The sequence below is a fragment of the Varroa destructor genome, unplaced genomic scaffold, assembly GCF_002443255.2.
Source record: "Varroa destructor unplaced genomic scaffold, Vdes_3.0 BEIS01000005.1, whole genome shotgun sequence".
NCBI lineage: Eukaryota > Metazoa > Arthropoda > Arachnida > Mesostigmata > Varroidae > Varroa > Varroa destructor.
The window spans coordinates 29488672-29500266 of NW_019211458.1; the positions used below are offsets into that span (position 1 = coordinate 29488672).

Here is an 11595-nt window from a genome sequence, read left to right on the forward strand (position 1 = left end):
ATGGCCAAGTTTCACTTGCTCGTCAATCAAGGAAGCCACGGATCGGCGACGATAGTTATGCGTGCAAAAAACCGTGCCGTCAATGAGAGCGATCATCTCTTAGCAATTCAAACCTCATGGTCCTGCGATCGGTTCCCCTTGACGTAGGCAGTGGGCAACAGCAGTTCAAATGTGACCTGCCGCCTGCGCACGAGCTGCAAACAGCCAACACAATGACGTTTAGAAAGAAAGCCTGTCGACACACGGCACAAAAAACGACGCGGCGTTTGTGCACGCGCAGATAAAGTGACGCGTCATTAAGCAGTTCAAACTGTCTAGCAATTCGACGGTAGCGCAGGCGTGGCCTTGCCTCATCGCAATTCTGCCTGGGCTAAGTTATTTTTAGGTGGCAGAAACAACGAAATGGTGATCGTAGCGATAGACCTAACAGTTCTGCTAGGCAAAATATCGCTACCTCGGAAAGCTAGAAACTTGAACGAGAAACGCGGCAAAATTGAAAAGCTAAGCCCTCTCAACAACGAACAGCATTAGGAACTCACCGACGATATACGACATAGCGTCGCTTTACATAAATTGACGGAAAAGAACGATTATACGCGATAAATATACAATGACCCTAATCTACCCTTTTTCCATGGTCCCCGTTTCTATTATATCTCCCTATTCAATGTAGGCTCTGTCAGACTTGCACTATGAACTCATCTTTGGCCGTTGCACCTTTGCTTCTTTGAAAAACGTGTTGGCCGAGGCAGACCAAAGGCTCGCGATGAACCTGTTAGGACAGTTCTACAGAGTTGTTACTTTTCGATCCGAATGACCCTGAATACTTGTGAGTCTTGTTCTGACTTCGGCCAGACTTCAAAAAGATGATATCGGAGAGTTATGGTTAGCGCGGGGACAAACCTAGACCATAAAAAACGGGCGAAGGGTTAATTTTTGTTGGTAAAATGCATCCGACAGATTTTAGTGTTACTGGTCATCAGCAGGTTTAGAGGACTTCTCAATAGCAGGACGCCTGCGAACAGATTCTTTCTTGGTTGATTTACGAGATGACCTTTTCATAGCAACGCTCGTTACTGAGCAATGCCATAGAGATGTGCGTCACGGAAAAATAATATTGCGTAGCGTATGTGTCTTACAATAACTGCAAGAACGCTTTGCCGATGAAGGGAGCCTTACATTTCCTAAGCATAACTATTGTTAATAATTTCACCTGGAAAAAAAGGATGACACATTTCCTACAAAGATAAATAGCACATTAAATAGCTACTTTTTTCAGTTAAGTGAAGATGCGGACATTTACTTCTCAACGACTTTATAGAAAGCAAAATCAATTTGGTGGAGTATCTACGGAATCGTTATGACCATTGTATCTGCACAGCTTCAAGCATTGAGCACCTAGAACCAGCATACATTTTCGAACTTCAGAAAGCTATAACAGTATACGAACGACTATATGCGTCAGTGTCGCTTATCACAAAAGCAGGTGCTGCGTATGAATGAGTAATAGACATAATCAAGGCCCAATATTGTGGACATTGATATGACGAAGTCTTGAATAATCGATCCGATAAGAAGTAGGGCAACACCTATTGTGTAAGCTTTGACGGCGAGAAAAATATATGAATGAGAAGAAAGATCAGTTTGCTGTTATGTCTATAATACATTTGTTTAAATCAGAGTTACAATGATTTATTAGGGTCTGATTTGACAAACTTACCGAATAAGTAAAAAAAAAAAACCATTCACTCAAATGTGGCGCTTGCAATTTTTGACATCGAACTTGTGCAAGGACGTAAGTTGTTTCTAATCTTTATGAGTACAATGCTAGTATTAAACTATCGTCAGAAATCTGCCACGGTAGTTCGTCCCCTCTGCGATTCTTGATTGCCAATAGAAATACCCCAAAACCAAGATGTTTAACTCATGACCTTACAAAAACATATATTCCCAAAACCAAAAATTACAAAGTGTGCAATCCATGCTTCTTACTGCGTGTATTTGAAATACTCACGCTGATAAGGCTAACAGTCCGTTATAACCCAACATAGTAGCTCCCAAGGCAGGATGCTCAAATACGTCCTTAAGAGAACGTATGTGATATCAGCTAATATTGTACCAGCAGATTAGCTTCCGAGTAAGCTCCTAGCACGTTTAAAAAATAAGCAGCATTCTCAACCGTCGACATAGCACGATTGTTCGATGCACACCGGAAGTTGAACTTTCTCTTTTTCAGTTTCGGGCACTTCGGGCCAAAAATTCTCAGGGTCATATTTTCAGATATACAAACAAATATCAATTAAACCTAACAAGATGATTCTGGCCAACTTCCCTAAATCATCTTTGTTTCGTTCTAATGACAGATAAGAATTTCCGGCCTTATTTATCTATCAACTAGCGTCTTCAGCAATATTACACTTAAAATATAAAGTTTCTAATGAAAGGAATGGCACAAAGTTTAGGCTTTGGTTTTATAAAAGATTCATTTTTAATCAACCAATTTACGATCAAATGGTAGGATCACAGGTATTAATCAAGAAGGATGTATGCATACTTTGGTACAACTTGTATCGAGAAGATTTGCCCTCAGCAAGAACTGAAAACTCAGCTTCAATCGGTAAATGAAAGATCCAGACGCGTAAAAACTACGTTTGCGCAACATCAGTTTACGTATTCACGACTCACAGATTTCTGCAATAAATCGAGTACCAAGCGGTTCTACACTCATTTTCAACTGTTTATCATAAGCAGAGAGTATTGATCATTGTATGTTGTTACGAAATCTTTGACATTTTTCTAAATGCCACCAAAACACCTGAGGTTAAATTGAGGAAAAACAAGATGAATAAAATTGCCCGTCAAAGGCCTGAGTCTTCTTTCTACAATTCAAAATAGCCTTGACGTAATCCCGTACCGGGGAAGGGGCGATTGGATAGTAGATTTGGTGCATTGATCTGGAATATGTAAAATTAGCGAAAACTGTAAAGACTATCATTGGCCTATTAGGTACACCTAACTAAGGGGAACAAATTTGTTGAGAGGTTAAACAACCAAGTAGTATTTATATTTTTAGGACCGATCTGGGCCGGCAAATTTATTATCAATAGATATTTAACTCGTAATTATACCTTTAGATTACAAGTGTATAATAAGTATAAATATTAGGTTGGAAAGAGAATCTTCACACTTTTTTTTTACTGAATAGAACTCGTTGTATTTTTATTCGTGTTATCATATCTTCCATCATTATTCACGACTTTTTCCTCTTGATTCCTCTTGATCTCGAAGATCTTGCGGGTTTTGTCTTGAAGAAGTTTTTTTTAACGATGTTTTGAGTTCTTGATCCGTTTTGAAGGTAAGGCCACGAAGGCGGTTGCCCAGTAAGCGGAAAGGGTACAACCCCGTCGGCGCAAAATCAGTAAGATATTGAAAACTTTTTTCTGAATGGAAATCTGATTAAACCTAGGGCCTGAATTCTGTCCTGGAACCACTCACTCCGATCTCTTTTTTATGTTGATGTACGGACATTGCCCCTCACCACTGATGACAATTTACAAAAAACTGTCATTATACCTGCGTAACGCTCGATAACGGGCGAGATATTAAGATACAGCACTAAATCGTAATTCTTCGTTGGATCCAGAAAGTTCGTGAGGTGTGCCAGTTTTCTGTCTAAACCCAAATGACCAACGTTGGCTGACGATGGAGTTCCTTTTTGGCTGATCTCCCAAGTGGATTTAGATTATCATCATCAAACTCAAGCGAGCAGAGCATTCTCTAAATCCTGGATCCCGTTTTCAAACTTGGCAAAACGCTCTTGAACAGTTCTTTTAGTGATAACACCGTTACCATACACAGGGCACATGCCTCAGGCCGTTTCAGTAGCGCGTTGGATTCGACAAACTGCACGGTAAAAAGGGTGTCAAAATGCACTCTTTCATCTAAAAAATCCATATTTTCCAAGTTTTTTTGAGTTGTAAAACAATACATCGAATGTAAATAAGAAGTGAAGGGAAGAAGATTGATTTTTTAAAAAATGAGGGAACTTTATATATATATATATATATATATATATGGGAACAATAGAGTCGATGTGGAAAAAGCTTTATTGTAGTTTATAGCTTTGCCACACTTCATGAAACTGAAATGCTCGAGTGCATAGAATAGTTTCCCTGATTAAACTATTTTATCTTACTAAATAACGAGGTGGGTTCTGAAACCATTGAAATATATTTGTTATTACCACAGCTACATGTAACGAGCGGTGGTATTAAACCCAACAATACAACGTCGGGTAATGAAGTTTATTAAAAAACGAGCAGTATGATTTTTAATACGTTCGTAAGATTCTTCCAATTTCGAACGCTCTACCTAGATCTACTTAATTAAATTATTATGACTGGGCTGTGTCATGTGGGCAGTTACGGTTTCAGATCCGGCTGAATCGTCACAAGATTAGGAAAGCATTATAAAGACAATGGCGACAAATATTACGATAAAACGAATCGGTTAGAGCCATGATGAATTAATATATCAGGAATATTTCCATGTTTGCGTGCTTAGTTCTCTTTGGCGTTGTGGTAGTCTCGAAATGACTGTGGACAAACCGCTTTCAAACAACTAAGGGTTCTGTCGTCTTTCAGGTTGAGCGATAGACGGCATCTTTATAGACTATTAATTATAATAGGTGAAAATACTTATGAAAAAAAATAATATTGTTGATTCTGCTGAGTGGGATATTAATCAACTGAAGCTCTGCACCCGACAAGGGTATCTCCCTGTTTAGGATTTGGCGGCAGTAGGCGGATGAACGCATTAAGTAGAGTATACGATTTACGATATTAGCAAATCAGCTTCGCCAGCCAAGCCACAAAACTAACGCCGCTTTCGCTGCAGGTTGTAAACACAACGACAAAGTCAGTCCTCTATCGACATGATTACAAATCGTCGCTTGTTGTATGCCAACAACAACCATCTGTTCGTTGAGAGAGGATCAGCAGGGCAGTAGCGTATTGCAGAAATGCTGGCACTTTTTTTTGTGAAAATGTCTTACACACAGCCCCCTTATCTGATAATGAGGCAACAATCTCGTATAGACTCCAATAATCTCAACTGTCAGATAATTTTGCGCATATTCTGATATGGAAATTAATGAGACTTTTTTGGTCCTGATGTGCAGGTATTAGAATTTCTGTTGGCGGGCATACAATTTCGTCATTGTTACAATCGCATATCGAACAATAATTAATTGTGGCACCTATGAGCGACTCTACCTTGTCGATACAAGAAGTTCGTTTCGGCAAACAAATATCCTTTTACTGTATACAGCCCTGTGCCCATTTTGGGCACCGGGGCAAAAATGGTTTATGCCTTATAACATAATCGACACACTTTGACGAGGACAGTAGTTTTTCTGCACCAATTGTCGCTCTATTATATTATGTTGTTCTATAGTGTATTTACTTCTTTGCCCTTTTTCATCGTTCTAGTAATTACTGAAATCTGAAAGCTGATTAATTTGTTTATTCCTATGTATACGCGGCCAACTGGCAAATACTGCTATACCACTTATTTGTATCTCTTGTGGTCGACTAAGCGAAGACAAATGAGCCTGAACTGTTCCTATGCCGCTAATAGACATAAATAGTGCCGTCATTTTCGAAAACTTCGATACGCGATCTAAATCATCGTATACGGGTTGAATTGCCGAAGGCAATCACGTATACGTCTAAATATTTGGCCGAAGAAAACAGCTGAAAAGAAAAGCCAAACATGGAGTTTTTTTTCATACTCCAGCGCAGGACAACCCTACAAACGAATAGTGAACAGTATTTACTAATCATAATACCCTTCCTGCCTATATGGCATTCATCGCATGGACATATCTAGGTAGAACAAACGTCGCACGTTTTGCGAAGTAGAAAAGTCTCTGTCTATTTCGGCTCCCTACTAGCTCGCTGTATACGGACGGACCTCATTTCTTTATCCCAAGAAGCTGCCGTGTGCCACGGGGAGCGTTGATACCGAATCTATGGACGGCTACGACCGCCGATATCCAAAACAATCAATGAGATCTTTCGTCTTATATCCCGACCGGCGTACGTAGCCAAGTGGTCTTGGCTTTTAAACACAGAAGCCCAGAAAAACAAGGTATTTCACTCGACGTACAGATGGCGTTTATTTTATCCAAACACCGAATGGCTTTGATCGTACGGCACAACGGAAGAGAGAAACGAGGACATTCATTAGACTATGTGGCCGCGACCTAGACTATTACTATTGTTATCGCAATTTATTGTAAAACGGCCGCGGGGTCAATGGATACATATACATCTCGAATATTGATTTCCAGTTGTCGTCTTCTCCGAAGATTTGTCATAAATGTTTTATTTCTTAAATTTGAAAAGGTGCTTTCATGTGTTATTAGTTGGTCGGCTAATTCTAATTCGACCATGAATCATTCATTTAAGAGTTTTTACGCGGGAGGCCTTCACTGGTAAAATATACACAAAAGTGGTAGTGATTTGAAAAATCGAACTTTTCAAGACATGAAAAGCGTGTAATTGAATCGTTCGCTGCGCAGCCCGCGCTCTGCTAGAATTTCGCAATATGTCGCCGCTTTCTGCACAGACAGGCGCCACAAGAAACAAACTCATAATGACATCGTCGGCGACGATGCCAGTCGCTGCTCAGTAACGAGATAAACGCGCTGAGTCTGCTTAACCGAAGACTATGTAAGGCTCACTGTTATAAAACCGTTGTCGCGATATAAATCGGTAAAGGAGCTCAGCTGTATGTCAATTAGCCAACCAGCTAATCGTCTATTAATTCAAGTGGCGGCTCACGGCACCCAAATATAAATTGAAATAAAGAAGTACTGTGATGTATATAATATATAAAAACCTAAACTTAGACCCGTTTGGGCCAGTTCGAACCGACATCCAGCGTCCGCAGATACATTCGAGGTGTGTTCCTCATCAAGTCTTCTTCTGCATTCATAAATGCGTCCGTATTAGTTTTACTGCCATGGTACTATGTAGATAATACTTTTATGGGTTATCCACATAGCGTAATGAAGTTCCTTGATAGATTGTTCTAAAAGAATATCAAGATTAAGATTAAAAAAAAATAAGAATACCGGCGCTTTTTAGAAAAACAACAGTTTCTTAACAAAAACTGACAAGTGTGTCATAACAATGGCAGCTTTTTTATATGAGTTGTTGGGTTTGGCTAGCCCAGGCCAGCACAAGAATTATACTGAAGTAGCATCTTCCATGAGCATTCCGTACATACATGTGTGTATACATTAGGTTTATTGATGAAGCTCGTTTGAAACGTAGATGGGCATATAACGTTCAGACCAGAGTTGTTGGCTTTACGGCCCATAAATTGCAAGTTACTTATTTAGATACCTTATGCGTATAAATTAATTAATCTTAATTAGTAAGAAATAATAATCTGGCTCTTGCATAGATTCCTTGCTTCGGGTTATTCAATAGAACTTCAAAAAGGACACCGCATAAACAAGAATTATGTTACTGAGAAGTAGACTACAAGAATATAGATAATATGCAAGATATAATATAACACTTTCACGAGGAATCGGATTTCTGTTTAGAAATTCATATACCGAAACTGTCAAAAGAGAAGCTTCCAAAAATGTCGGTTTTTTTTATTGGAAATTTACGGTCATTTGGAGCCCGTCATTTTAAACGATGAGTCTTATCGATTTTTTAGGACTATTAACTAAAGAACCGGATTGTAGGAGTGACGCAGGAGAGCGAAATTGTCGATTAGTGGGTAATGGTCACGGCGGATCTGAATCCACTCGCCTGGGTCGAGTCTCACACTTACCGACCCGCATTGGATAGACAGTGCTTTGATGTGCTTGATGGTCAGTAAATTGTACTACTCAAATCTTCTTGAAAAAAATCCCGTCAACCGTTTCAGTGTCACTGCCGCCAAATTTCTTTTTCACCAAAATCAAATATTGCTAGTCCATTTCTCAATCAGCTCGTTCGTCCCTTCATTTAGCTAAGAATTCAAGGTTTTGATCAAATCATGGCCAACATGCTGCTTGCTGACATTTATTATGTATAAAATTAGATACGCATTTCGTTGTAAAAATACAATGCATAACTTGATTTCCTCTGATGTTTGGAGCTCCTCGATAAAATGTGGGTTTGCCTATCACTCCCCATGCACACCCGTCATTGAACCATGTTTCTTGTCAACCCCAATTTTCTTCACCAATCGACTTTACCGTTTCATTATCTCACCAAATTTAAGAATATTGCTAAATATAACCTGACAATGAATGAGTTCCAAGTTGAAAAGTCAAGTTAGAGCCATTGGCAATTAGGCATTTCGTAATACGACTAACTTACACTGGTCATTATAAGGTTTTATAAAAAAAAAAAAGACGTTTTAAGTGATAGCTTAAAAGCTACCTGCAATGGACGTTCCGAATATTAGGTCCCTGCTATCATTACTATATGGTCATCAACAGCAAAGGACAAGCTTTACATCTGCGAAGTTACTGTATCTAGAATCTCTAACCGTTTTGGTCAATACGCAAATGGAAAATGAACCCATGAATTATGTTAATAATAAAAAGAACTGTATACGTGGTCGTGGGTTTTTTAGAACAGCAAGATGGCAAGACAATTGCTCAATGCATTGTAAGTATGTTTGCCACTCAATGCACACGGGTGCAGCCTTATAACTGATCCGTAGGCCCGTGTATATCTTTTATGTAAGTCTACGGTCTTCTAATTGCCAAAAAGCGTTAGTTTATATTAAAAGACAATTGCAAAAGCAATGTGCTTCTATGTGAACATGAAAATTAGATTCTTTATACTTCGTTGTCTTTTTTCGATTTTTCGGCACAAAACACTGGCATGTTTGCAATGTAATTTACACATAATCGAATTATTTTATCATTCCTTTACGTAATCCTTTACTAAAAATTCGACGAGTACAGAACTAATTGGATTCCATAGTAAATTAAAATAAACGAAAACCACCAAGGACTGACACAAAAAGAGAGAAAAAGTTGAAATTTTCGAAATTATTCTTAGGAGTTATTCCCGAATATCAGTGCGACCGTGGTCGTTTTATAATGTGCATTATCATCATAATGAGAAATTGATCATAAAGACTAATTAAACACAATAGTCCCCTGGAAAATCTCTAAACTGCTTAGTTAAACCAGAACTTGATCGAATTAAAATAAGTAAAATACTGACTAAAGCTGTAGTTTGGCAAGAGATGAGGATGGGCATACCTCCTCGCGTTAGAAGATCTGAACGACTGAAATGCACATCATAAGGTTTCTTGACACCATGAACTTCCGGCTCAGCTTTACGAGCGTTGAAATTCCGGTGAAATTTCTTAAACGAAAAGTGCCTTACCTTTTTTCAGGGTGTAGCCTTTCAAATGTCCAGAATATTTAGCCGCATATTGATGCAATTTTTTTGAATAATGATATCAATAAGAAAATGGTGGTTATTTCTTTCACTTGTCAGTCAGCGCTCACTACCGTCAACTGACTTTAACTAGAACCTTTCCGAGTTGATTTTATTTCCCAAAACCAGCGATTCTTTTACAGCAGGCCACTCCGCAAGTGCTATTCAACAACTACACTTGCTACACTTGGATTAAACAGGTCGTTCAACCTTCCCGTTACGTCTATTCGGTTCCTATTATGATTTGATGTTCGAGTTATGGCAATCAACCTCAAAACAAACACAGATAGGCAAGGATTCTTCTGTTTCTAAATATTTGTGTCTTATCGCGGCTTACAACTGGGTTCTTTATCAACGTAGCAAAAACGATGTTTATCATCGAGGAACAGCATGAAATGGATTGCCCCCGCTCCCCACAAAATTATGCATCCACAGACACATCTACACTCCCGTCAATTCAAGTTCGTTAGCCACTTCATTTACCCCCGCTCACTGTATACGAAGTTTTTATAGATTACGCCTTTTACGACCATGATCCAATGTCAATCGATTGTCGTTTACGGCTATGTCAGACTGTGCTGTAGTATACTGCTTGGAACTATGTTGGACAGTGCCATAGCGCCATTAGTTGCGCTAACACCATTAGGCTTTTGCTAGCAAACCTCCCTGATGCTCTTCTGCCATTACAACCTTGATCCAATCAGTAGGTCCACAAGTTGCTGTCGTAAGCAGCCTTCGTACTCGTCGCTGGCGCGATGTCACGCGATGTACACTACGTGCTGCATTTCTACCCCAGGGTCTCACTACTGACTGTGCCGGTTGATTCTTTGATCTTTTTTATCTTCGTGACCGTCTATTCCGCTACGGGTGAAGTAATCGTCTGCTTTGGTTCTGCTGCCTGATGACCAAATTTTTCCTAGGTCTGTATATCCTTCAGTGTCTCATTCTCGTCTTCGCGACCGATGTCTTCACGACAAGCATTTAGGCGCCGGCAAGGTAGTGGCGTTCATGGCATTACCAGGTTCAGCTTTACCGACGTGTTCTATCTGCGCGGCACCAACCGATGAGCGACTTAGTCCAGCTCGGCGTGACTCTCTGACATTCTAGCGGTGGACTTTCAGTATAATCATAATAATAATAATAATAATACGCAATGTTTACTTTCTCCGGCTTTTCCAACTGATTTGAACATGGGTTCACTCCGCGTGCGCGCTAGGGCCACTAGGTCGACACTACACTATCTCGTGGCACCAGGCTGCCACACCCGCGACAACTACGATAATAATCATTACTGTGCTCTTTGTCGACGCACCGTAAAAGAAAAGGTTACTATTATAAGATTAATAATAATTAAAGTCCTAAAAAAGGAAGTAATTCCACTGCTTGTGACCATTCCTGTTCTTTGATAGAGTGTGACTGAACGAGTATACAGCTAGTCGTAGCAGCAGGTCCTCTACTTGCACAGCGCTATGCAGCACGAGATGTCCGCGCGATCAGTGACAGACGGCAAGAGGCCTGTTCCGGGACGGCCAGAAGCGTGCGGATCCTGCGCGAATCGCTTTACGGCGCCTTCCCGCCAGTAATGGCCGTCGCCGCTGCTGGTACTGCCAATGGCCAGAGAGATGTTCGTCAGTGGGAGAGGAGCGAACTTCATATCTATAAGCGGCCACAGCATTAGACACAAATTGTGTGTCTTTTCTTATAACCGACAGCACCGCCAATCACAACGGCTCTTCCGCCGTCTTCGCTGTGATGGGCTTGCTTGTGCCGCTCGCCTGAAAGGGAAATTAGCGCGGTGAACAGGCGTTGATCTTGCCCGATGCTACCCTTACTGGTGTATGTACTCAGACTAGGAGATTAGGAAAAAGCGCGGCAGCAGAGTCAGCTTAAAGAATGGTACGGGACTCTAATCGTAAGTAATGGAAAACCCAAAAACAGATCCATATGCAGGACGATTCCACGTAGTCTACATGAGAGAGAAAATGATTGTGCTTCCTGAACACGGATTGTATAGCCCTATGATAATGTTGCAGTAAACCACTTGTTTTGTAGAACATGTATGGTTTTTATTACTTAGCAGATTTTCTAAGATTTGAAGGAGCCACGGTAGAACGCATAAGCAGTAGAC

General features: G+C 40.2%; 1 protein-coding gene across 2 annotated transcripts in view; it reads right to left on the minus strand.

The window, feature by feature from the left end:
- Positions 1–11192, minus strand: part of LOC111250852 (uncharacterized) — a 41505-nt gene extending 30313 nt beyond the window's left edge. For both annotated transcript variants that reach the window (XM_022806713.2, XM_022806712.2), the window contains exon 1: positions 9414–11192. The gene's annotated coding sequence lies outside the window, so the exon portion shown is untranslated. The remainder of the gene's footprint in view (positions 1–9413) is intronic.
- Between the last annotated feature and the right edge of the window lie 403 nt (positions 11193–11595).